The sequence below is a fragment of the Drosophila biarmipes genome, unplaced genomic scaffold, assembly GCF_025231255.1.
Source record: "Drosophila biarmipes strain raj3 unplaced genomic scaffold, RU_DBia_V1.1 ptg000021l, whole genome shotgun sequence".
Classification (NCBI taxonomy): domain Eukaryota; kingdom Metazoa; phylum Arthropoda; class Insecta; order Diptera; family Drosophilidae; genus Drosophila; species Drosophila biarmipes.
The window spans coordinates 132,501-158,980 of NW_026114538.1; the positions used below are offsets into that span (position 1 = coordinate 132,501).

Here is a 26,480-nt window from a genome sequence, read left to right on the forward strand (position 1 = left end):
CCTTTGTTTCAACGTTATTATCTTTGGGCTTAAAATATTAACCGCGGAGCCAAGTCTCGTATTCAAATAAATGAATAAAGAAACAAATTTGACGGATAATATCTTCTCTACTGACATATGTCAATAGCAGACGGCCGGCCCATTGACCATCCTATAGTAGTTTTTGGACACGCTGTCTCCCATTCGGGTATATTCAATTTACTTTGCCACTCACCCATATAGTGTTCTCTTATATAATAAGACAACGCACTTTTATATTCATTATATGGATATATTGCCTTCCTCATATTTGCCACACCACCTATAGTAGTTTTTGGACACGCTGTCTCCCATTCGGGTATATTCAATTTACTTTGCCACTCACCCATATAGTGTTCTCTTATATAATAAGAAAACGCACTTTTATTTTCATTATATGGATATATTGCCTTCCTCATATTTGCCACACCACCTATAGTAGTTTTTGGACACGCTGTCTCCCATTCGGGTATATTCAATTTACTTTGCCACTCACCCATATAGTGTTCTCTTATATAATAAGAAAACGCACTTTTATTTTCATTATATGGATATATTGCCTTCCTCATATTTGCCACACCACCTATAGTAGTTTTTGGACACGCTGTCTCCCATTCGGGTATATTCAATTCTCTTTGCCACTCACCCTTATAGTATTCTCTTATTTAATAAGAATACTAAAATACTTCTCATATTATAGATGTAATCTATTAACTTCTCAATATCCATACGGTTTATGTATGGTATTGACAAAATCCTATGCATTTGCATAAGATTTATTTTGCCACAATTTATAGTACTAGTGCCGCCCTCACTAGGTATAAATATCTCATTTCGCTAGTAGTGTATGGGCAAATTCTACTAGCTATTCTCATAAATATGTCACTTATATGCCATATCTATACAATTCATGCACTTTTATATGTATATTTGCTATATTATACATTATTATGCCTTATAGGTATTATACCTATAAGCCACATCCATACGATTGCTTAATATAAATATATGTATAATTTTTTATACATATTTTTTTTTTATTTATGTATGGTTTTTTATTCATATCCATATACTGTATTCACTTTTATATGGATATGATTGGCGTTTTATATAGTATTGACAAAATCATAAGTTTGACCAATACGAGGAGAGGTCCGCCAACGACCACCTCCCTATAGGTGTTTTTGGACACGCTGTCTCCCATTCGACTGCTTACTATACTAGGGGCTACCCGCTCCGTATGATATTCTCTCATATAACAAGAGAATGCAAGAAATATTCGTATTTTATGAATATAATCCATTTATTTTTCAATATCCATACGTTTTACTTAGTTTTTTGTACGGTATTGACAAAATCCTATGCATTTGCATAAGATTTATTTTGCCACAATTTATAGTACTAGTGCCGCCCTCACTAGGTATAAATATCTCATTTCGCTAGTAGTGTATGGGGAAATTCTACTAGCTATTCTCATAAATATGTCACTTATATGCCATATCTATACAATTCATGCACTTTTATATGTATATTTGCTATATTATACATTATTATGCCTTATAGGTATTATACCTATAAGCCACATCCATACGATTGCTTAATATAAATATATGTATAATTTTTTATACATATTTTTTTTTTATTTTTGTATGGTTTTTTATTCATATCCATATACTGTATTCAATTTTATATGGATATGATTGGCGTTTTATATAGTATTGACAAAATCATAAGTTTGACCAATACGAGGAGAGGTCCGCCAACGACCACCTCCCTATAGGTGTTTTTGGACACGCTGTCTCCCATTCGACTGCTTACTATACTAGGGGCTACCCGCTCCGTATGATATTCTCTCATATAACAAGAGAATGCAAGAAATATTCGTATTTTATGAATATAATCCATTTATTTTTCAATATCCATACGTTTTACTTAGTTTTTTGTACGGTATTGACAAAATCCTATGCATTTGCATAAGATTTATTTTGCCACAATTTATAGTACTAGTGCCGCCCTCACTAGGTATAAATATCTCATTTCGCTAGTAGTGTATGGGCAAATTCTACTAGCTATTCTCATAAATATGTCACTTATATGCCATATCTATACAATTCATGCACTTTTATATGTATATTTGCTATATTATACATTATTATGCCTTATAGGTATTATACCTATAAGCCACATCCATACGATTGCTTAATATAAATATATGTATAATTTTTTATACATATTTTTTTTTATTTATGTATGGTTTTTTATTCATATCCATATACTGTATTCACTTTTATATGGATATGATTGGCGTTTTATATAGTATTGACAAAATCATAAGTTTGACCAATACGAGGAGAGGTCCGCCAACGACCACCTCCCTATAGGTGTTTTTGGACACGCTGTCTCCCATTCGACTGCTTACTATACTAGGGGCTACCCGCTCCGTATGATATTCTCTCATATAACAAGAGAATGCAAGAAATATTCGTATTTTATGAATATAATCCATTTATTTTTCAATATCCATACGTTTTACTTAGTTTTTTGTACGGTATTGACAAAATCCTATGCATTTGCATAAGATTTATTTTGCCACAATTTATAGTACTAGTGCCGCCCTCACTAGGTATAAATATCTCATTTCGCTAGTAGTGTATGGGCAAATTCTACTAGCTATTCTCATAAATATGTCACTTATATGCCATATCTATACAATTCATGCACTTTTATATGTATATTTGCTATATTATACATTATTATGCCTTATAGGTATTATACCTATAAGCCACATCCATACGATTGCTTAATATAAATATATGTATAATTTTTTATACATATTTTTTTTTATTTATGTATGGTTTTTTATTCATATCCATATACTGTATTCACTTTTATATGGATATGATTGGCGTTTTATATAGTATTGACAAAATCATAAGTTTGACCAATACGAGGAGAGGTCCGCCAACGACCACCTCCCTATAGGTGTTTTTGGACACGCTGTCTCCCATTCGACTGCTTACTATACTAGGGGCTGCCCGCTCCGTATGATATTCTCTCGTATAACAAGAGAATGCAAGAAATATTCGTATTTTATGAATATAATCCATTTATTTTTCAATATCCATACGTTTTACTTAGTTTTTTGTACGGTATTGACAAAATCCTATGCATTTGCATAAGATTTATTTTGCCACAATTTATAGTACTAGTGCCGCCCTCACTAGGTATAAATATCTCATTTCGCTAGTAGTGTATGGGCAAATTCTACTAGCTATTCTCATAAATGCCTTCTTTATGCCATATCTATACAATTTATGCACTTTTATATGTATATTTGCTAATATTATACATTATTATGCCTTATAGGTATTATACCTATAAGCCATATACATACGATTTCATTTTTTTATTTATATATGGTTTTGTATTTATAACCATATACCGTATTTACTTTTATAAGGATATGATTGGCGTTTTATATAGTATTGACAAAATTATAAGTTTGACAAACACTTTTTTAAGTCTTTTAGTTAAAATTGTCATTTTTAATTGACTATCTAAACACTAGATATATTTGCACATGGAGCAAAGAGTATAAAAATTGGTCGCGTCACTAATAATATCGCGATACATTTTTACTACCATCAAAATACCACATACGTTTATATGTCCTCTTTATTTAATTTGGTTTCTAAACCTCAGGAATAGTTTTAATTATATGTGCGCTCTAAGTTGAATGAATTTCTTGAATCTCTTTACTTGAATTTCTAAGACTTAAAAATATTTATAAATAGATGTCCTATTGCATAATATTTTTTTATCGCTTCACTTATAAAATAACGATCCTGCCTTTCTACCTTTGAATAAACATTCATATAAACATGGAGAAAAAAACGTTCGCGTCACTAACAGTATGTGACGATAAAATTTTGCTAACATTAAAAGGAACATATTTTTATATGTCAACTCTTAGTTGAATTGGTCTATTGCTTAAGATTCTAGACCTTAGGAATATTTTTATATTATATGTTTGCCAATCTTCGCGTCACTAAAAAGATGACGATTCATATTGTTATTATTAGATGGTCGAGTTGTACTTATATTGATATGTTAATCAAATTGGTCTCTTACTTGAAAATCTAGACCTTAGGAATATTTTTATATTATATGTTTGCCAATCTTCGCGTCACTAATAAGATGACGATTCATATTATTATTAGATGGTCGAGTTGTACTTATATTGATATGTTAATCAAATTGGTCTCTTACTTGAAAATCTAGACCTTAGGAATATTTTTATATTATATGTTTGCCAATCTTCGCGTCACTAATAAGATGACGATTCATATTATTATTAGATGGTCGAGTTGTACTTATATTGATATGTTAATCAAATTGGTCTCTTACTTGAAAATCTAGACCTTAGGAATATTTTTATATTATATGTTTGCCAATCTTCGCGTCACTAATAAGATGACGATTCATATTGTTATTATTAGATGGTCGAGTTGTACTTATATTGATATGTTAATCAAATTGGTCTCTTACTTGAAAATCTAGACCTTAGGAATATTTTTATATTATATGTTTGCCAATCTTCGCGTCACTAATAAGATGACGATTCATATTGTTATTATTAGATGGTCGAGTTGTACTTATATTGATATGTTAATCAAATTGGTCTCTTACTTGAAAATCTAGACCTTAGGAATATTTTTATATTATATGTTTGCCAATCTTCGCGTCACTAATAAGATGACGATTCATATTGTTATTATTAGATGGTCGAGTTGTACTTATATTGATATGTTAATCAAATTGGTCTCTTACTTGAAAATCTAGACCTTAGGAATGTAATATATAAAGGATTAAAAATTCGCCACAAAGCCAAGCAAACAATCAATGCATACAAATAGATTGTTGGTTGAACTTTATATAAGAAGTTCAACACAACAAATAAATTATGCAATTTTATTATCGAATCATCAAGCAAAGGATAAGCTTCAGTGGATCGCAGTATGGCAGCTGCTCAACCACTTACAACACCTTGCCTGTTACAAAAGTCGTTTACAATTGATTCTAGGCTTTGTCATTGTATTAAATAATGCTTTTATATGTAACTAGCGCGGCATCAGGTGATCAAAGATCCTCCCAATTTACTATGTTACAAATTACATTGGCATCACATCCATTGTCGTTTAAAAAGTAAATTATAAACTTTAAATGGTTTAGAAGCCATACAATGCAAATTGCCCCTTATTTATCATTGCAGTCCAGCACGGATACGACCTTAGAGGCGTTCAGGCATAATCCAACGGACGTAGCGTCATACCACTGTTCGCTCGAACAAGTATTGTGCCATTGGTCCGTACCTGCGGTTCCTCTCGTACTACGCAGGAATGCTGTCGCAACAACGTTTTGTCATTAGTAGGGTAAAACTAACCTGTCTCACGACGGTCTAAACCCAGCTCACGTTCCCTTGCATGGGTGAACAATCCAACGCTTGGTGAATTTTGCTTCACAATGATAGGAAGAGCCGACATCGAAGGATCAAAAAGCGACGTCGCTATGAACGCTTGGCCGCCACAAGCCAGTTATCCCTATGGTAACTTTTCTGACACCTCTTGTTAAAAACTCTTTAAACCAAAAGGATCGATAGGCCGAGCTTTTGCTGTCCCTGTGTGTACTGAACACCGAGATCAAGTCAGCATTTGCCCTTTTGCTCTATGTGTGGTTTCTGTCCGCACTGAGCTGGCCTTGGGACACCTCCGTTATTATTTGAGAGATGTACCGCCCCAGTCAAACTCCCTACCTGGCAATGTCCTTGAATTGGATCATACCTGAGTAATTGGAGTTATACCAAATTTTCAAATCAAAAATACATAAATGCACCGTTTTATTAAAGAATTTGTTTGCGATTATATAACAAACTCGTGATACTTTGATCAAGAAGCTTGCATCAAAACCCAATACCATAAGATATAATAAATATATCCGTATAATGGCTAGGAAATGATACACGTTCCATTTAATCAAGTAAGTAAGGAAACAATAAGAGTAGTGGTATTTCATTGGCGATACCAAACCGAGGTCTAATATCTCCCACTTATTCTACACCTCTTATGTCTCCTTACACTGCCAGATTAGAGTCAAGCTCAAAAGGGTCTTCTTTCCCCGCTAATTATTCCAAGCCCGTTCCCTTGGCTGTGGTTTCGCTAGATAGTAGATAGGGACAGTGGGAATCGGATCCCTCCGAACTTATTTAACGTGGCGTGTTCCACACTAAAGGGATTACAACCACGGCACTCACATATGCCCACTTTGGAGCATATAGTGCAGCGGGTCTAGGTTAAGCGCCAGACCAACGCCCCGGACTAGAAGCTATAGCTATGTACATAGCAACCACCCCAGTAGCAATTTAAGTACTTGCTTGTCGGGCAAGCACTTCCCCTTGCGTTGGGGCGAGATCTATCTAAAATCTCTACTGTTCTTTGGGTCGCAGCACCCGAGTTGTATAAACGCAACATCCACGTCGAGCCCGGGGACTCTACCCGCGATATAGGTGTCAACCACAGCCACCACGAAACTCCCACAAGGGGGCCGACCTCAATGAGCAGCCTTGGATAACTGCTCAACCCGTGGTACCGAAAATTACAGGCTCGGTGGGCCTCACCCCTTCAGCTCCGACAAGCTCGGATGGGGCAACCATGTCATATTAGTCGCCTCCTACGACAAGCAATGACAGACTGTGGCAGTATTCTTCGCTGCTACCACACGGCAGGGATGAGGACTAAGAGTCCCTCCTCCGGTTGAACGCCTCCTCGGCAAACGCTGTAAGCCTTCTGGTCTTCTCCTGATCCGCTAGTATGCCATCGAATCCAATCCATCTTTCGCCAACTTGCTGCACACCAAGTCCATCGAGGTCTCGCAAATCTTCATAGTTCGGGCAGTCGCATAGAACATGTTGCCAGTCCTCATATGGGTCGCCACATGAGCATGCGGCAGTGCCCGACGCTCTGACACCAAACAGAAATGCGTTTAGCGATCCATGTCCTGTAAGCAAGAATCCGGTACGCATCGTGAATCCAAAGTTAGGATCGCGATAGGCAAATTCGACATCCGGGATGAACTTGTAGGTCACCCGGCCGGATGACTCTACGCTATCCCATCTGTCTTGCCACGCGTGCAGTATGCACTGCTCAGTACGCACCTTCATCTGCCCTCGGCTAAGACTTGTGAGGTCCTCGCCATAACACAGATCGTACTCCTCCAACGGGTATCCACGCTTAAGCTTGTATTTGGCTGCCACTTGCTTGGCGACCAAATCAAGCGGGGGAGCGCCAGCAAGAACCTGCAGTGCCACAGTAGACACTGTTCGGCAAACCGGGAGGCTACCAAGCAGGATGAGCCTCTGGCAAGAAAGAAGTCGCTTCCTGGCCACTACTTCCTGCGTCGTATCGACATACCATATCGGGGCACCAAATAGCACACAGGGTACCATGAGTCCGGCATAGATGGTCCGCTTGGCTCGAGGACTGAATCCCCAGTCTGCTCGAAGCACACGCGCCAATGCTCCAACGACTCCGGTCATTCGCTGCTTGAGCGAGGTGAAGTGCTTGGAGAATTTCAAGCCTTCTTCGACCGTGATGCCAAGATACCGGCAGCTGCTTACATACGGCAAGCTTGCTCCAGCAAGCTTGACCGCTGGGGGCCGACTAAGCACACCCGAAGGATTACGTGCCAAAGGTGGGCGGGCGTTCTCCTTAAGCAGCATTATCACCGTCTTGCTGGTGGAGACGGCAACGCCGACTTCCATCCCCCACGCTTCTACGATGGACATTAGCTGCGCTCCTTTTGTCTCTAGCACGCTTCGGGATTCTCCCTCGACGAGAAGCAGCAGGTAGATAGGGACAGTAGGAATCTCGTTAATCCATTCATGCGCGTCACTAATTAGATGACGAGGCATTTGGCTACCTTAAGAGAGTCATAGTTACTCCCGCCGTTGACCCGCGCTTACTTGAATTTCTTCACTTTGACATTCAGAGCACTGGGCAGAAATCACATTGTGTCAACACCCGCTAGGGCCATCACAATGCTTTGTTTTAATTAGACAGTCGGATTCCCCAAGTCCGTGCCAGTTCTGAATTGATTGTTAATTGATAATCGTTATAATTAATAAGAACTAATTGGTTTAACCCAATTAGTATTCTTAAAAATTTTAGCAAGAAAGTTCCACAATTGGCTACGTAACTAAACTATCCGGGGAACAAGTAACTAACATAAATGCTAGAAACTCTATTTACCCAGAACGAGCACATAAACCATGTTATTGTTTCCCAATCAAGCCCGACTATCTCAATCTTCAGAGCCAATCCTTATCCCGAAGTTACGGATCTAATTTGCCGACTTCCCTTACCTACATTATTCTATCGACTAGAGACTCTTCACCTTGGAGACCAGCTGCGGATATTGGTACGGCCTGTTGAGAAGTTTGCGTGTCCCCACCATAAATTTTCAAGGTCCGAGGAGAAAATATCGACACAACAGTATATGTCATGCTCTTCTAGCCCATCTACCATATCTCTCTGCGAAAGACTTCCATGGTAGTACGGCTATAAAACAGAAAAGAAAACTCTTCCGATATCTCTCGACGGCTTCTTTATGGTCGTTCCTGTTGCCAGGATGAGCACGAGGCCCATATTTAATAACAAACGGATACTCAACAGGTTACGGAATTGGAACCGTATTCCCTTTCGTTCAAAATTATTCAAGTATATTAATTTAGCTAGATTTTATATAATATATATATTTGTTTGGCATTTGTATTTTACTTGAAAATTTTCGGCTTTCGCCTTGAACTTAGGACCGACTAACTCGTGATCAACCACTGTTCACACGAAACCCTTCTCCACTTCAGTCCTCCAAGGTCTCATTCGATTATTTGCTACTACCACCAAGATCTGTACCAATGGCAGCTCCATGCAGGCTTACGCCAAACACTTCTACGCATACCATTGTACCTTCCTACTCACTAAAGTTTCAAAATTTATATTACAAGTAATATAAATCATCTACTTTAGCGGTAATGTATAGGTATACAACTTAAGCGCCATCCATTTTAAGGGCTAGTTGCTTCGGCAGGTGAGTTGTTACACACTCCTTAGCGGATTTCGACTTCCATGATCACCGTCCTGCTGTTTTAAGCAACCAACGCCTTTCATGGTATCTGCATGAGTTGTTAATTTGGGCACCGTAACATTACGTTTGGTTCATCCCACAGCGCCAGTTCTGCTTACCAAAAGTGGCCCACTGGGCACATTATATCATAACCTTGAACTTCATATCAAGAAAGTTAAGGTTCTTACCCATTTAAAGTTTGAGAATAGGTTAAGATCGTTTCGACCCTAAGGCCTCTAATCATTCGCTTTACCAGATAAGATTATTTTATATAATATTAAAATGCACCAGCTATCCTGAGGGAAACTTCGGAAGGAACCAGCTACTAGATGGTTCGATTGGTCTTTCGCCCCTATACTCAATTCTGACAATCGATTTGCACGTCAGAACTGTTTCGGTCTTCCATCAGGGTTTCCCCTGACTTCAACCTGATCAAGTATAGTTCACCATCTTTCGGGTCACAGCATATATGCTCAAGGTACGTTCCAGTTAGAGGCATAAATAATATAAATATCATTATACATAACTATATAGAACGCCCCGGGATTGTGTTAATTAGCTATAAATAGTTAAAAAACTAATCCCATTATTAGTCAAGTTAATTACGCTATTAGGTTTATATCCCAATAACTTGCACATATGTTAGACTCCTTGGTCCGTGTTTCAAGACGGGTCCCGAAGGTATCCTGAATCTTTCGCATTGTTAATCCTACAAGTGCATATAATAAACACAAAAATCAATGATAATTATGCCATTATATAATTCCGAAAAATTAACGCACTGTATTCATATAAATCTATCAGCACTTTATCAAATTAATAACATTTATTCTGTGTTAAAATGCAAGCAAATTAATTTGAATAAACTATAAGTTATATTTTATGATAAATTTGGTATGCTAATAGATTACAATGTCCTTATATGGAAAAAATGCACACTATTATCATAATATTGTTTAAATATTACAATTCTAATGATGAATTTTCCATAACGGATATTCAGGTTCATCGGGCTTAACCTCTAAGCAGTTTCACGTACTGTTTAACTCTCTATTCAGAGTTCTTTTCAACTTTCCCTCACGGTACTTGTTTACTATCGGTCTCATGGTTATATTTAGTTTTAGATGGAGTTTACCACCCACTTAGTGCTGCACTATCAAGCAACACGACTCTTTGGAAACATCATCTAGTAATCATTAACGTTATACGGGCCTGGCACCCTCTATGGGTAAATGGCCTCATTTAAGAAGGACTTAAATCGTTAATTTCTCATACTAGAATATTGACGCTCCATACACTGCATCTCACATTTGCCATATAGACGAAGTGACTTAGTGCTGAACTGATTTCTTTTCGCTCGCCGCTACTAAGAAAATCCTTGTTAGTTTCTTTTCCTCCCCTAATTAATATGCTTAAATTCAGGGGGTAGTCCCATATGAGTTGAGGTTGTGTATAACTTTTATATGCAATTAATTCTTTATATATAATGATAAAACATTTTATTAAATTCGTTATATTAATAATATCTGTATATAAATGGCATTTGTTTGATTTAACGAATCAACGAAGAACAATAATATTGTCAACGGTTTTCTATTTTCTAATCATTAATAAGAGACAATTCTAGATAAATTTTTATGCTAGACATTTCTCAGTATCATTTGATTGAAAAAGAAAATATTTCTCTTCGTTTTTCACATTCAAATTATTTACTAATGTGAGATAATGTTTTTCATATATTTTTTAATATTATGAATAAAATAATTAAATTATTATTATCCAATAATATACCATATGCTTATAAAATTTCATTATAAAATTTGTATAAGCAACTTAATTAGCATAGTCTTACAACCCTCAACCATATGTAGTCCAAGCAGCACTATAAAATTAATTAAAGTACATAACAGCATGGACTGCGATATGCGTTCAAAATGTCGATGTTCATGTGTCCTGCAGTTCACACGATGACGCACAGTTTGCTGCGTTCTTCATCGACCCATGAGCCGAGTGATCCACCGCTTAGAGTTTTATAAATTGGTTTCTTAATTTTGTCAAATATGTTTTTATTGAAAGAAATTAAAAATACACCATTTTACTGGCATATATCAATTCCTTCAATAAATTTATTTTTATACCTAAAACGAATGCTGCGAAATGTCTTAGTTTTATATAACCAATATATATCAAAGTATTTCTTTTTAAATTGCATTTATTGTAAATAAATATATATATATATATATTAATACTTTTTTAGCGATATAAATTGAAATTTATATAAAACATTAACCTGTATAAAACCAGGTACAACATTGTACATTTTAGGTTGTTGCATTATCCAATGTATGCGCATAACTGAGATGAACAATACATATCGCAACGCGTGTATATTATGGTCCATATACACACAGTATTTTAATTGTGTTTATATACAATAATAATTTAATATTATTATTTTAATAATTCGATTTGCTTGTTCGAATTTTTATTTGTTTGTTTTGGCTGCTTATTATTTCTCTCATATGTATTAAATACAATATATAATTTTAATATTTGCATTATTTCGATTTGCTTGTTCGAAATTTCATTTGATCTATATTAGATCATATACATTTTGGCAATTCATATTTTATTTGTATTACTATAATGTATTTATTATAATATAAACAAATATTTTATTAACGGTAAGGATATACAATAATAATTTAATATTATTATTTTAATAATTCGATTTGCTTGTTCGAATTTTTATTTGTTTGCTTTGGCTGCTTATTAATTTCTCTCATATGTATTAAATACAATATATAATTTTAATATTTGCATTATTTCGATTTGCTTGTTCGAAATTTCATTTGATCTATAATAGATCTCATATACATTTTGGCAATTCATATTTTATTTGTAATACTATAATGTATTTATTATAATATAAACAAATATTTTATTAACGGTAAGGATATACAATAATAATTTAATATTATTATTTTAATAATTCGATTTGCTTGTTCGAATTTTTATTTGTTTGCTTTGGCTGCTTATTAATTTCTCTCATATGTATTAAATACAATATATAATTTTAATATTTGCATTATTTCGATTTGCTTGTTCGAAATTTCATTTGATCTATAATAGATCTCATATACATTTTGGCAATTCATATTTTATTTGTAATACTATAATGTATTTATTATAATATAAACAAATATTTTATTAACGGTAAGGATATTAAAACATTAATGATCCTTCCGCAGGTTCACCTACGGAAACCTTGTTACGACTTTTACTTCCTCTAAATAATCAAGTTCGGTCAACTTTTGCGAAACAACCGTAACACGCAAGGCGTCACAGTGATCACGTCCGGAGACCTCACTAAATAATTCAATCGGTAGTAGCGACGGGCGGTGTGTACAAAGGGCAGGGACGTAATCAATGCGAGTTAATGACTCACACTTACTGGGAATTCCAAGTTCATGTGAACAGTTTCAGTTCACAATCCCAAGCATGAAAGTGGTTCAGCGGTTTACCCGGACCTCTCGGTCTAGGAAATACACGTTGATACTTTCATTGTAGCGCGCGTGCAGCCCAGGACATCTAAGGGCATCACAGACCTGTTATTGCTCAATCTCATTATTGCTAGACGCAATTTGTCCATTTAAGAAGCTAGTGTCCTTATAATGGGACAAACCAACAGGTACGGCTCCACTTATATAAACACATTCAAACACAATAAACATTTTACTGCCACCATGAATGAAGGCTATATAAGCTTCAACACCATAATCCTGAAGATATCTATTTAATATATTTGAGTCTCGTTCGTTATCGGAATTAACCAGACAAATCACTCCACGAACTAAGAACGGCCATGCACCACCACCCATAGATTCGAGAAAGAGCTATCAATCTGTCTTACACACTTATGTTCGGACCTGGTAAGTTTTCCCGTGTTGAGTCAAATTAAGCCGCAGGCTCCACTCCTGGTGGTGCCCTTCCGTCAATTCCTTTAAGTTTCAGCTTTGCAACCATACTTCCCCCGGAGCCCAAAAGCTTTGGTTTCCCGGGAAGCGACTGAGAGAGCCATAAAAGTAGCTACACCCAATTGCTAGCTGGCATCGTTTATGGTTAGAACTAGGGCGGTATCTGATCGCCTTCGAACCTCTAACTTTCGTTCTTGATTAATGAAAACATCTTTGGCAAATGCTTTCGCTTAAGTTAGTCTTACGACGGTCCAAGAATTTCACCTCTCGCGTCGTAATACTAATGCCCCCAAACTGCTTCTATTAATCATTACCTCTTGATCTGAAAACCAATGAAAGCAGAACAGAGGTCTTATTTCATTATCCCATGCACAGAATATTCAGGCATTTGAAGCCTGCTTTAAGCACTCTAATTTGTTCAAAGTAATTGTACCGGCCCACAATAACACTCGTTTAAGAGCACTAATGCAGGTTTTTAAATAGGAGGAACATATGAAAAAATACAAGTATCTAAGCACATGTAAGAACTCCACCGGTAATACGCTTACATACATAAAGGTATAGTACTAACCACAATTGTAAGTTGTACTACCCGTATGAAGCACAAGTTCAACTACGAACGTTTTAACCGCAACAACTTTAATATACGCTATTGGAGCTGGAATTACCGCGGCTGCTGGCACCAGACTTGCCCTCCAATTGGTCCTTGTTAAAGGATTTAAAGTGTACTCATTCCAATTACAGGGCCTCGGATATGAGTCCTGTATTGTTATTTTTCGTCACTACCTCCCCGAGCTGGGAGTGGGTAATTTACGCGCCTGCTGCCTTCCTTAGATGTGGTAGCCGTTTCTCAGGCTCCCTCTCCGGAATCGAACCCTGATTCCCCGTTACCCGTTGCAACCATGGTAGTCCTAGATACTACCATCAAAAGTTGATAGGGCAGACATTTGAAAGATCTGTCGTCGGTACAAGACCATACGATCTGCATGTTATCTAGAGTTCAACCAATATAACGATCTTGCGATCGCTTGGTTTTAGCCTAATAAAAGCACATGTTCCATAAGGTTCATGTTTTAATTGCATGTATTAGCTCTAGAATTACCACAGTTATCCAAGTAACTGTTAACGATCTAAGGAACCATAACTGATATAATGAGCCTTTTGCGGTTTCACTTTTAATTCGTGTGTACTTAGACATGCATGGCTTAATCTTTGAGACAAGCATATAACTACTGGCAGGATCAACCAGAATAATGTTTTTATTCATATTTCATTCATATTTTTTGAATAGAAATTAGCAATATATATGTTGTTATAGATTTTATTTCTATCGAATACGGCCATTTTTATATAGCATTCGTATACGTTTGTTTTCCAATTTATACTTGTTTCGCCACTAATAATAACAAGTTTTTATTGATGTCAAAAAGAATCATATTCTTTATAAACACAATATTTATTTTTCATATATTTTCTTTATATATGCACATTTCATTCTAAAATATCATTTTTGTTCGACATACATAATATATTGTATCCACACATGTACAATTTTTGTTTAACCAATATAAGATATTGAGTTAATCATTTGTATTTTGACGATAAATTTAAAATTTATCTATATATATCCATATAAGTCTCTGGTAATATATAAAATAGAACCGAGTGTATATATATAATTATTACTACTATATTTATTTCTTAAATAATATATACTTATATATTATTTATATATATACTCTTTATTATATATTATATAATTTCTTAAATAACTCTCTTAATAGCTATTTTTTATTATCAACAATATAAGTTGATATTAATATTGAAAATGTATTCATAATTACATTTTTATATTTCTTTGGTAGACTTTTATGTACTATTATTATTTAATAATACACATATAATATAAATCATGTTAGCCTACCTCCTAAAATTAACGATAAAATTCGGAAACAATTTGTTATTCTATGTACAATAGAAACTTGGCCTTTGTTTCAACGTTATTATCTTTGGGCTTAAAATATTAACCGCGGAGCCAAGTCTCGTATTCAAATAAATGAATAAAGAAACAAATTTGACGGATAATATCTTCTCTACTGACATATGTCAATAGCAGACGGCCGGCCCATTGACCATCCTATAGTAGTTTTTGGACACGCTGTCTCCCATTCGGGTATATTCAATTTACTTTGCCACTCACCCATATAGTGTTCTCTTATATAATAAGACAACGCACTTTTATATTCATTATATGGATATATTGCCTTCCTCATATTTGCCACACCACCTATAGTAGTTTTTGGACACGCTGTCTCCCATTCGGGTATATTCAATTTACTTTGCCACTCACCCATATAGTGTTCTCTTATATAATAAGAAAACGCACTTTTATTTTCATTATATGGATATATTGCCTTCCTCATATTTGCCACACCACCTATAGTAGTTTTTGGACACGCTGTCTCCCATTCGGGTATATTCAATTTACTTTGCCACTCACCCATATAGTGTTCTCTTATATAATAAGAAAACGCACTTTTATTTTCATTATATGGATATATTGCCTTCCTCATATTTGCCACACCACCTATAGTAGTTTTTGGACACGCTGTCTCCCATTCGGGTATATTCAATTCTCTTTGCCACTCACCCTTATAGTATTCTCTTATTTAATAAGAATACTAAAATACTTCTCATATTATAGATGTAATCTATTAACTTCTCAATATCCATACGGTTTATGTATGGTATTGACAAAATCCTATGCATTTGCATAAGATTTATTTTGCCACAATTTATAGTACTAGTGCCGCCCTCACTAGGTATAAATATCTCATTTCGCTAGTAGTGTATGGGCAAATTCTACTAGCTATTCTCATAAATATGTCACTTATATGCCATATCTATACAATTCATGCACTTTTATATGTATATTTGCTATATTATACATTATTATGCCTTATAGGTATTATACCTATAAGCCACATCCATACGATTGCTTAATATAAATATATGTATAATTTTTTATACATATTTTTTTTTTATTTATGTATGGTTTTTTATTCATATCCATATACTGTATTCACTTTTATATGGATATGATTGGCGTTTTATATAGTATTGACAAAATCATAAGTTTGACCAATACGAGGAGAGGTCCGCCAACGACCACCTCCCTATAGGTGTTTTTGGACACGCTGTCTCCCATTCGACTGCTTACTATACTAGGGGCTACCCGCTCCGTATGATATTCTCTCATATAACAAGAGAATGCAAGAAATATTCGTATTTTATGAATATAATCCATTTATTTTTCAATATCCATACGTTTTACTTAGTTTTTTGTACGGTATTGACAAAATCCTATGCATTTGCATAAGATTTATTTTGCCACAATTTATAGTACTAGTGCCGCCCTCACTAGGTATAAATATCTCATTTCGCTAGTAGTGTATGGGGAAATTCTACTAGCTATTCTCATAAATATGTCACTTATATGCCATATCTATACAATTCATGCACTTTTATATGTATATTTGCTATATTATACATTATTATGCCTTATAGGTATTATACCTATAAGCCACATCCATACGATTGCTTAATATAAATATATGTATAATTTTTTATACATATTTTTTTTTTATTTTTGTATGGTTTTTTATTCATATCCATATACTGTATTCAATTTTATATGGATATGATTGGCGTTTTATATAGTATTGACAAAATCATAAGTTTGACCAATACGAGGAGAGGTCCGCCAACGACCACCTCCCTATAGGTGTTTTTGGACACGCTGTCTCCCATTCGACTGCTTACTATACTAGGGGCTACCCGCTCCGTATGATATTCTCTCATATAACAAGAGAATGCAAGAAATATTCGTATTTTATGAATATAATCCATTTATTTTTCAATATCCATACGTTTTACTTAGTTTTTTGTACGGTATTGACAAAATCCTATGCATTTGCATAAGATTTATTTTGCCACAATTTATAGTACTAGTGCCGCCCTCACTAGGTATAAATATCTCATTTCGCTAGTAGTGTATGGGCAAATTCTACTAGCTATTCTCATAAATATGTCACTTATATGCCATATCTATACAATTCATGCACTTTTATATGTATATTTGCTATATTATACATTATTATGCCTTATAGGTATTATACCTATAAGCCACATCCATACGATTGCTTAATATAAATATATGTATAATTTTTTATACATATTTTTTTTTATTTATGTATGGTTTTTTATTCATATCCATATACTGTATTCACTTTTATATGGATATGATTGGCGTTTTATATAGTATTGACAAAATCATAAGTTTGACCAATACGAGGAGAGGTCCGCCAACGACCACCTCCCTATAGGTGTTTTTGGACACGCTGTCTCCCATTCGACTGCTTACTATACTAGGGGCTACCCGCTCCGTATGATATTCTCTCATATAACAAGAGAATGCAAGAAATATTCGTATTTTATGAATATAATCCATTTATTTTTCAATATCCATACGTTTTACTTAGTTTTTTGTACGGTATTGACAAAATCCTATGCATTTGCATAAGATTTATTTTGCCACAATTTATAGTACTAGTGCCGCCCTCACTAGGTATAAATATCTCATTTCGCTAGTAGTGTATGGGCAAATTCTACTAGCTATTCTCATAAATATGTCACTTATATGCCATATCTATACAATTCATGCACTTTTATATGTATATTTGCTATATTATACATTATTATGCCTTATAGGTATTATACCTATAAGCCACATCCATACGATTGCTTAATATAAATATATGTATAATTTTTTATACATATTTTTTTTTATTTATGTATGGTTTTTTATTCATATCCATATACTGTATTCACTTTTATATGGATATGATTGGCGTTTTATATAGTATTGACAAAATCATAAGTTTGACCAATACGAGGAGAGGTCCGCCAACGACCACCTCCCTATAGGTGTTTTTGGACACGCTGTCTCCCATTCGACTGCTTACTATACTAGGGGCTGCCCGCTCCGTATGATATTCTCTCGTATAACAAGAGAATGCAAGAAATATTCGTATTTTATGAATATAATCCATTTATTTTTCAATATCCATACGTTTTACTTAGTTTTTTGTACGGTATTGACAAAATCCTATGCATTTGCATAAGATTTATTTTGCCACAATTTATAGTACTAGTGCCGCCCTCACTAGGTATAAATATCTCATTTCGCTAGTAGTGTATGGGCAAATTCTACTAGCTATTCTCATAAATGCCTTCTTTATGCCATATCTATACAATTTATGCACTTTTATATGTATATTTGCTAATATTATACATTATTATGCCTTATAGGTATTATACCTATAAGCCATATACATACGATTTCATTTTTTTATTTATATATGGTTTTGTATTTATAACCATATACCGTATTTACTTTTATAAGGATATGATTGGCGTTTTATATAGTATTGACAAAATTATAAGTTTGACAAACACTTTTTTAAGTCTTTTAGTTAAAATTGTCATTTTTAATTGACTATCTAAACACTAGATATATTTGCACATGGAGCAAAGAGTATAAAAATTGGTCGCGTCACTAATAATATCGCGATACATTTTTACTACCATCAAAATACCACATACGTTTATATGTCCTCTTTATTTAATTTGGTTTCTAAACCTCAGGAATAGTTTTAATTATATGTGCGCTCTAAGTTGAATGAATTTCTTGAATCTCTTTACTTGAATTTCTAAGACTTAAAAATATTTATAAATAGATGTCCTATTGCATAATATTTTTTTATCGCTTCACTTATAAAATAACGATCCTGCCTTTCTACCTTTGAATAAACATTCATATAAACATGGAGAAAAAAACGTTCGCGTCACTAACAGTATGTGACGATAAAATTTTGCTAACATTAAAAGGAACATATTTTTATATGTCAACTCTTAGTTGAATTGGTCTATTGCTTAAGATTCTAGACCTTAGGAATATTTTTATATTATATGTTTGCCAATCTTCGCGTCACTAAAAAGATGACGATTCATATTGTTATTATTAGATGGTCGAGTTGTACTTATATTGATATGTTAATCAAATTGGTCTCTTACTTGAAAATCTAGACCTTAGGAATATTTTTATATTATATGTTTGCCAATCTTCGCGTCACTAATAAGATGACGATTCATATTATTATTAGATGGTCGAGTTGTACTTATATTGATATGTTAATCAAATTGGTCTCTTACTTGAAAATCTAGACCTTAGGAATATTTTTATATTATATGTTTGCCAATCTTCGCGTCACTAATAAGATGACGATTCATATTATTATTAGATGGTCGAGTTGTACTTATATTGATATGTTAATCAAATTGGTCTCTTACTTGAAAATCTAGACCTTAGGAATATTTTTATATTATATGTTTGCCAATCTTCGCGTCACTAATAAGATGACGATTCATATTGTTATTATTAGATGGTCGAGTTGTACTTATATTGATATGTTAATCAAATTGGTCTCTTACTTGAAAATCTAGACCTTAGGAATATTTTTATATTATATGTTTGCCAATCTTCGCGTCACTAATAAGATGACGATTCATATTGTTATTATTAGATGGTCGAGTTGTACTTATATTGATATGTTAATCAAATTGGTCTCTTACTTGAAAATCTAGACCTTAGGAATATTTTTATATTATATGTTTGCCAATCTTCGCGTCACTAATAAGATGACGATTCATATTGTTATTATTAGATGGTCGAGTTGTACTTATATTGATATGTTAATCAAATTGGTCTCTTACTTGAAAATCTAGACCTTAGGAATGTAATATATAAAGGATTAAAAATTCGCCACAAAGCCAAGCAAACAATCAATGCATACAAATAGATTGTTGGTTGAACTTTATATAAGAAGTTCAACACAACAAATAAATTATGCAATTTTATTATCGAATCATCAAGCAAAGGATAAGCTTCAGTGGATCGCAGTATGGCAGCTGCTCAACCACTTACAACACCTTGCCTGTTACAAAAGTCGTTTACAATTGATTCTAGGCTTTGTCATTGTATTAAATAATGCTTTTATATGTAACTAGCGCGGCATCAGGTGATCAAAGATCCTCCCAATTTACTATGTTACAAATTACATTGGCATCACATCCATTGTCGTTTAAAAAGTAAATTATAAACTTTAAATGGTTTAGAAGCCATACAATGCAAATTGCCCCTTATTTATCATTGCAGTCCAGCACGGATACGACCTTAGAGGCGTTCAGGCATAATCCAACGGACGTAGCGTCATACCACTGTTCGCTCGAACAAGTATTGTGCCATTGGTCCGTACCTGCGGTTCCTCTCGTACTACGCAGGAATGCTGTCGCAACAACGTTTTGTCATTAGTAGGGTAAAACTAACCTGTCTCACGACGGTCTAAACCCAGCTCACGTTCCCTTGCATGGGTGAACAATCCAACGCTTGGTGAATTTTGCTTCACAATGATAGGAAGAGCCGACATCGAAGGATCAAAAAGCGACGTCGCTATGAACGCTTGGCCGCCACAAGCCAGTTATCCCTATGGTAACTTTTCTGACACCTCTTGTTAAAAACTCTTTAAACCAAAAGGATCGATAGGCCGAGCTTTTGCTGTCCCTGTGTGTACTGAACACCGAGATCAAGTCAGCATTTGCCCTTTTGCTCTATGTGTGGTTTCTGTCCGCACTGAGCTGGCCTTGGGACACCTCCGTTATTATTTGAGAGATGTACCGCCCCAGTCAAACTCCCTACCTGGCAATGTCCTTGAATTGGATCATACCTGAGTAATTGGAGTTATACCAAATTTTCAAATCAAAAATACATAAATGCACCGTTTTATTAAAGAATTTGTTTGCGATTATATAACAAACTCGTGATACTTTGATCAAGAAGCTTGCATCAAAACCCAATACCATAAGATATAATAAATATATCCGTATAATGGCTAGGAAATGATACACGTTCCATTTAATCAAGTAAGTAAGGAAACAATAAGAGTAGTGGTATTTCATTGGCGATACCAAACCGAGGTCTAATATCTCCCACTTATTCTACACCTCTTATGTCTCCTTACACTGCCAGATTAGAGTCAAGCTCAAAAGGGTCTTCTTTCCCCGCTAATTATTCCAAGCCCGTTCCCTTGGCTGTGGTTTCGCTAGATAGTAGATAGGGACAGTAGGAATCTCGTTAATCCATTCATGCGCGTCACTAATTAGATGACGAGGCATTTGGCTACCTTAAGAGAGTCATAGTTACTCCCGCCGTTGACCCGCGCTTACTTGAATTTCTTCACTTTGACATTCAGAGCACTGGGCAGAAATCACATTGTGTCAACACCCGCTAGGGCCATCACAATGCTTTGTTTTAATTAGACAGTCGGATTCCCCAAGTCCGTGCCAGTTCTGAATTGATTGTTAATTGATAATCGTTATAATTAATAAGAACTAATTGGTTTAACCCAATTAGTATTCTTAAAAATTTTAGCAAGAAAGTTCCACAATTGGCTACGTAACTAAACTATCCGGGGAACAAGTAACTAACATAAATGCTAGAAACTCTATTTACCCAGAACGAGCACATAAACCATGTTATTGTTTCCCAATCAAGCCCGACTATCTCAATCTTCAGAGCCAATCCTTATCCCGAAGTTACGGATCTAATTTGCCGACTTCCCTTACCTACATTATTCTATCGACTAGAGACTCTTCACCTTGGAGACCAGCTGCGGATATTGGTACGGCCTGTTGAGAAGTTTGCGTGTCCCCACCATAAATTTTCAAGGTCCGAGGAGAAAATATCGACACAACAGTATATGTCATGCTCTTCTAGCCCATCTACCATATCTCTCTGCGAAAGACTTCCATGGTAGTACGGCTATAAAACAGAAAAGAAAACTCTTCCGATATCTCTCGACGGCTTCTTTATGGTCGTTCCTGTTGCCAGGATGAGCACGAGGCCCATATTTAATAACAAACGGATACTCAACAGGTTACGGAATTGGAACCGTATTCCCTTTCGTTCAAAATTATTCAAGTATATTAATTTAGCTAGATTTTATATAATATATATATTTGTTTGGCATTTGTATTTTACTTGAAAATTTTCGGCTTTCGCCTTGAACTTAGGACCGACTAACTCGTGATCAACCACTGTTCACACGAAACCCTTCTCCACTTCAGTCCTCCAAGGTCTCATTCGATTATTTGCTACTACCACCAAGATCTGTACCAATGGCAGCTCCATGCAGGCTTACGCCAAACACTTCTACGCATACCATTGTACCTTCCTACTCACTAAAGTTTCAAAATTTATATTACAAGTAATATAAATCATCTACTTTAGCGGTAATGTATAGGTATACAACTTAAGCGCCATCCATTTTAAGGGCTAGTTGCTTCGGCAGGTGAGTTGTTACACACTCCTTAGCGGATTTCGACTTCCATGATCACCGTCCTGCTGTTTTAAGCAACCAACGCCTTTCATGGTATCTGCATGAGTTGTTAATTTGGGCACCGTAACATTACGTTTGGTTCATCCCACAGCGCCAGTTCTGCTTACCAAAAGTGGCCCACTGGGCACATTATATCATAACCTTGAACTTCATATCAAGAAAGTTAAGGTTCTTACCCATTTAAAGTTTGAGAATAGGTTAAGATCGTTTCGACCCTAAGGCCTCTAATCATTCGCTTTACCAGATAAGATTATTTTATATAATATTAAAATGCACCAGCTATCCTGAGGGAAACTTCGGAAGGAACCAGCTACTAGATGGTTCGATTGGTCTTTCGCCCCTATACTCAATTCTGACAATCGATTTGCACGTCAGAACTGTTTCGGTCTTCCATCAGGGTTTCCCCTGACTTCAACCTGATCAAGTATAGTTCACCATCTTTCGGGTCACAGCATATATGCTCAAGGTACGTTCCAGTTAGAGGCATAAATAATATAAATATCATTATACATAACTATATAGAACGCCCCGGGATTGTGTTAATTAGCTATAAATAGTTAAAAAACTAATCCCATTATTAGTCAAGTTAATTACGCTATTAGGTTTATATCCCAATAACTTGCACATATGTTAGACTCCTTGGTCCGTGTTTCAAGACGGGTCCCGAAGGTATCCTGAATCTTTCGCATTGTTAATCCTACAAGTGCATATAATAAACACAAAAATCAATGATAATTATGCCATTATATAATTCCGAAAAATTAACGCACTGTATTCATATAAATCTATCAGCACTTTATCAAATTAATAACATTTATTCTGTGTTAAAATGCAAGCAAATTAATTTGAATAAACTATAAGTTATATTTTATGATAAATTTGGTATGCTAATAGATTACAATGTCCTTATATGGAAAAAATGCACACTATTATCATAATATTGTTTAAATATTACAATTCTAATGATGAATTTTCCATAACGGATATTCAGGTTCATCGGGCTTAACCTCTAAGCAGTTTCACGTACTGTTTAACTCTCTATTCAGAGTTCTTTTTCAACTTTCCCTCACGGTACTTGTTTACTATCGGTCTCATGGTTATATTTAGTTTTAGATGGAGTTTACCACCCACTTAGTGCTGCACTATCAAGCAACACGACTCTTTGGAAACATCATCTAGTAATCATTAACGTTATACGGGCCTGGCACCCTCTATGGGTAAATGGCCTCATTTAAGAAGGACTTAAATCGTTAATTTCTCATACTAGAATATTGACGCTCCATACACTGCATCTCACATTTGCCATATAGACAAAGTGACTTAGTGCTGAACTGATTTCTTTTCGCTCGCCGCTACTAAGAAAATCCTTGTTAGTTTCTTTTCCTCCCCTAATTAATATGCTTAAATTCAGGGGGTAGTCCCATATGAGTTGAGGTTGTGTATAACTTTTATATGCAATTAATTCTTTATATATAATGATAAAACATTTTATTAAATTCGTTATATTAATAATATCTGTATATAAATGGCATTTGTTTGATTTAACGAATCAACGAAGAACAATAATATTGTCAACGGTTTTCTATTTTCTAATCATTAATAAGAGACAATTCTAGATAAATTTTTATGCTAGACATTTCTCAGTATCATTTGATTGAAAAAGAAAATATTTCTCTTCGTTTTTCACATTCAAATTATTTACTAATGTGAGATAATGTTTTTCATATATTTTTTAATATTATGAATAAAATAATTAAATTATTATTATCCAATAATATACCATATGCTTATAAAATTTCATTATAAAATTTGTATAAGCAACTTAATTAGCATAGTCTTACAACCCTCAACCATATGTAGTCCAAGCAGCACTATAAAATTAATTAAAGTACATAACAGCATGGACTGCGATATGCGTTCAAAATGTCGATGTTCATGTGTCCTGCAGTTCACACGATGACGCACAGTTTGCTGCGTTCTTCATCGACCCATGAGCCGAGTGATCCACCGCTTAGAGTTTTATAAATTGGTTTCTTAATTTTGTCAAATATGTTTTTATTGAAAGAAATTAAAAATACACCATTTTACTGGCATATATCAATTCCTTCAATAAATTTATTTTTATACCTAAAACGAATGCTGCGAAATGTCTTAGTTTTATATAACCAATATATATCAAAGTATTTCTTTTTAAATTGCATTTATTGTAAATAAATATATATATATATATATATTAATACTTTTTTAGCGATATAAATTGAAATTTATATAAAACATTAACCTGTATAAAACCAGGTACAACATTGTACATTTTAGGTTGTTGCATTATCCAATGTATGCGCATAACTGAGATGAACAATACATATCGCAACGCGTGTATATTATGGTCCATATACACACAGTATTTTAATTGTGTTTATATACAATAATAATTTAATATTATTATTTTAATAATTCGATTTGCTTGTTCGAATTTTTATTTGTTTGTTTTGGCTGCTTATTATTTCTCTCATATGTATTAAATACAATATATAATTTTAATATTTGCATTATTTCGATTTGCTTGTTCGAAATTTCATTTGATCTATAATAGATCTCATATACATTTTGGCAATTCATATTTTATTTGTAATACTATAATGTATTTATTATAATATAAACAAATATTTTATTAACGGTAAGGATATACAATAATAATTTAATATTATTATTTTAATAATTCGATTTGCTTGTTCGAATTTTTATTTGTTTGCTTTGGCTGCTTATTATTTCTCTCATATGTATTAAATACAATATATAATTTTAATATTTGCATTATTTCGATTTGCTTGTTCGAAATTTTATTTGATCTATATTAGATCTCATATACATTTTGGCAATTCATATTTTATTTGTATTATTATAATGTATTTATTATAATATAAACAAATATTTTATTAACGGTAAGGATATACAATAATAATTTAATATTATTATTTTAATAATTCGATTTGCTTGTTCGAATTTTTATTTGTTTGCTTTGGCTGCTTATTAATTTCTCTCATATGTATTAAATACAATATATAATTTTAATATTTGCATTATTTCGATTTGCTTGTTCGAAATTTCATTTGATCTATAATAGATCTCATATACATTTTGGCAATTCATATTTTATTTGTAATACTATAATGTATTTATTATAATATAAACAAATATTTTATTAACGGTAAGGATATACAATAATAATTTAATATTATTATTTTAATAATTCGATTTGCTTGTTCGAATTTTTATTTGTTTGCTTTGGCTGCTTATTATTTCTCTCATATGTATTAAATACAATATATAATTTTAATATTTGCATTATTTCGATTTGCTTGTTCGAAATTTTATTTGATCTATATTAGATCTCATATACATTTTGGCAATTCATATTTTATTTGTATTATTATAATGTATTTATTATAATATAAACAAATATTTTATTAACGGTAAGGATATACAATAATAATTTAATATTATTATTTTAATAATTCGATTTGCTTGTTCGAATTTTTATTTGTTTGCTTTGGCTGCTTATTAATTTCTCTCATATGTATTAAATACAATATATAATTTTAATATTTGCATTATTTCGATTTGCTTGTTCGAAATTTCATTTGATCTATAATAGATCTCATATACATTTTGGCAATTCATATTTTATTTGTAATACTATAATGTATTTATTATAATATAAACAAATATTTTATTAACGGTAAGGATATTAAAACATTAATGATCCTTCCGCAGGTTCACCTACGGAAACCTT

The 26,480-nt window shown here is 33.9% G+C and overlaps 4 non-coding genes and 1 pseudogene across 4 annotated transcripts; all 5 read right to left on the minus strand.

The window, feature by feature from the left end:
* Window positions 1-4,995: 4,995 nt before the first annotated feature.
* Window positions 4,996-10,644, minus strand: LOC127012133 (large subunit ribosomal RNA; annotated as a pseudogene).
* Window positions 10,645-11,046: 402 nt separating this feature from the next.
* LOC127012116 (5.8S ribosomal RNA) lies at window positions 11,047-11,225 on the minus strand. Its single transcript, XR_007765638.1, has one exon. It is a non-coding gene; the product is annotated as a 5.8S ribosomal RNA (ribosomal RNA).
* A 1,204-nt stretch (window positions 11,226-12,429) lies between these two features.
* On the minus strand, window positions 12,430-14,424 carry LOC127012127 (small subunit ribosomal RNA). The gene has a single exon (XR_007765648.1). It is a non-coding gene; the product is annotated as a small subunit ribosomal RNA (ribosomal RNA).
* Window positions 14,425-20,153: 5,729 nt separating this feature from the next.
* On the minus strand, window positions 20,154-24,125 carry LOC127012130 (large subunit ribosomal RNA). The gene has a single exon (XR_007765651.1). It is a non-coding gene; the product is annotated as a large subunit ribosomal RNA (ribosomal RNA).
* Window positions 24,126-24,527: 402 nt separating this feature from the next.
* On the minus strand, window positions 24,528-24,706 carry LOC127012117 (5.8S ribosomal RNA). The gene has a single exon (XR_007765639.1). It is a non-coding gene; the product is annotated as a 5.8S ribosomal RNA (ribosomal RNA).
* Between the last annotated feature and the right edge of the window lie 1,774 nt (window positions 24,707-26,480).